Here is a 2,805-nt window from a genome sequence, read left to right on the forward strand (position 1 = left end):
CCAGCTCTACACCTTGTTATCTCAGATTCTCCAGCATCTGCAGTTCCCACTATCTTTGGCAGAGTGGGCGGGGCTACCTATTGAGTCCGTGTGGAGGGGCGGTGTCTGCGTGTTGCGACTCACCTGAGTGGGCGGGACAACCTGTTGATGAGGCGGCTCACTACTGAATCGGGCTGTGGGGACGAATTAAGTTATTTCTCTTTCCCCTAACGCAGGGTGGGGCTTGGATGTGGCTCGGTCCGTGACCTAGAGCGAGGGGACGGAGTCAGGAGGGAGCACTCCAGATGGGCAGAACTTTGTGGGGTCTCATTGATATGAGTAGAGTGAACGATCGTAGATGCCATCTCATCACCAAAGAAATTTAGAGCAAAACGTCGTTTACAGTTTACTAATAAGATTTTTTTTTCCATTTTGTTTTATTAACATGCAAACAAAACCAACAATATTGCAATTTTATTTCAAACAGGCTTTTTAAATAGCTTTTTTTGAAAGGGCTACAGTGAACAGCTAAGGTTTCTTATTCTTTTTTAGGAATTTAAAATATGTTTGTGTTTTAGAGGGGTATTTTAACATTGCAAAGATTTTTATTAATAAGGAGCTGTGTTTTTGTTCTGGAGAGTCCTGTACGTAGTCGGCTTTGGAGAAGATTTTTTTTCTTTGAGGAACTTATTGAAGAGGAATCATTTTTATTCAGTTAATCAGCTAGGTGGTTGATTTTATTTAGTTTTTATATATTTGATATATATTTTTAACTTCTGGTTTACTCCCAATGCAAACTTGAATGAGGGAAGGAACAAAAGGTTAAAGGAAATAAATCATTGGCTGAAAATCTGATTATATTGTTCACGGATTCAGGTTTTTGGACAATTGGAATGTCTTTTGGGATTAAAGAAAAGACCTGTTGAAAAAGCAAGGGCCTAACCTAAACTGGAAAGCAACCAATATTTTAGCAGGGAGACTTGCTCCTTCTATTAAGGGAGACTTTATACTGATAGAGAAGGCAAGTGGAGAAATTCTGAGTAGTAGCATAAGCTGGATGATTGATGGGGTAGGTTCTGAATGCAAGGAAAGCCTGTCAAATAGAAAGCAAAGACGAGAGAGTCAATATGTAGTAACTCTGAAGAACTAAGTTGTATTTATTTCAGTGCAAGGGGTCTTACAGCTAAGGCTGATGCACTCAGGGCATATTTAAGTACATGGAATTGGGGTGTCATAGCTATTCTAGAAACTTGGCTGAGAGATGGATAAGACTGGTAGATCGATGTTTCAGGAGTTAGATAATATAGGAATGATAGAAAACAAGGTAAGAGAGGATGTGGGTTGGTGTTTTGATGAAGGAATACGTTACTGCTGTCACTTGAAGATATTTCTGAAAAATCATCCAGTGAAAATATATGGGTAGAAATTACAAATAAGAAAAGAAAGATCACTTTGTTGGGATTGTACTATAAGACCCCCAATAGCAAGAGAAGTTGAGAAACAATATGTATGGAGATCTCGGACATATGTAAGCATAGTAAAGTTGTAATAATGGGGCATTTTAATTTTCCAAACATTGGGGCTACTGTAGTGTTGAAGATTTGGATCGTGAAGAATTTGTTAAATGTGCTCAAGAAAATTTTCTGGGATACATTAGATCAGGTCCTGGAGATTTATCCACCTTTTATATTCTCCAAGACCTCCCAAACATCCTCTTCTGTGATGTGAACTGTTTTTAAAACATCAAAGTTTATTTCTCTGCATGTGAACACTGGACACTATTCTAGAAGAAACCTCACTAATGTCCTATACAACCTCAATGTAACATCTCAACTCCTATAATCGAAGGACTGAGCAATGAAGGGATATAGGCCAGGAGCAGGCAGGTGGGACTAGTTTAGTTTGGGATTATGGACTGGTTGAACCGAAGGGTCTGTTTCTGTGTTGTGTGACTCTGACTCTATATAAGTATGAAGGGAGTAGGTGGAACTTTCTGAGGGAGGGACACTCGACCCAAAGCTTTTAATCCTGATTTCTCTCCGCAGATGCTGCCAGACCTGCTGAGCTTTTCCATCAATTTCTGTTTTATTTCAAATATACAGCATCTGCAGTTCTTTCAGTTTTTAATTGGAACTTGGGTTATGGCATATGATCCCGCTGAAAAGGAAGTTGATTGGCTGAGTTGGTTAGACGGCTAGTTTTGCAACGCAGAGTGATGCTACCAGTGTGGATTCAATTCCTGTGCTGCTGATGATACCTCCTTTATGTCCCCCCTCCTTGCCTGAGAAGTGATGACTGTCAGGTTTAACCACTGTTATCCCTTATAACTGAGGGATTTGCCCTAAGGACTCCTGGGAGTATGGTGACTTGAAAGAAAGAAAGAAAGAATCTTGAAAGAATACCATCTGATTTTTTTTTTTTTTTTTGTGGAGTCCTAGAGCTGTGCACAATGGAAACAAACCCTTTGGTCCAATTTGTCTATGATGACCAGGTTTCCAAACTAAATTAGCCCCATATCCCTCATCTTTCCCCATTCGTGTACCTGTCCAAATGTCTTTTAAATGTTGTAACTGCACCTGCAACTACCACTTCCTCTGGCAGTTCATTCCATGTACAAACCACCCTCTGTGAAAATGTTGCTCTCCAGGTCCCTTTTAATCTTTCTCCTCTCACCACATAATAGGTTTTGAAATAAAACTAAACTTTTCAAACCCAGTGATAACAAGGTGTAGAGCTGGATGAACACAGCAGGCCAAGCGGCATCAGAGGAGCAGGAAGGCTGACGTTTCGGGCCTAGACCCTTCTTCAGAAATTTCTGAAGAAGGG

The sequence above is a fragment of the Rhincodon typus genome, unplaced genomic scaffold (genome assembly GCF_021869965.1).
Source record: "Rhincodon typus isolate 14 unplaced genomic scaffold, sRhiTyp1.1 hic_rhity00000107, whole genome shotgun sequence".
Taxonomy (NCBI): Eukaryota; Metazoa; Chordata; class Chondrichthyes; order Orectolobiformes; family Rhincodontidae; genus Rhincodon; species Rhincodon typus.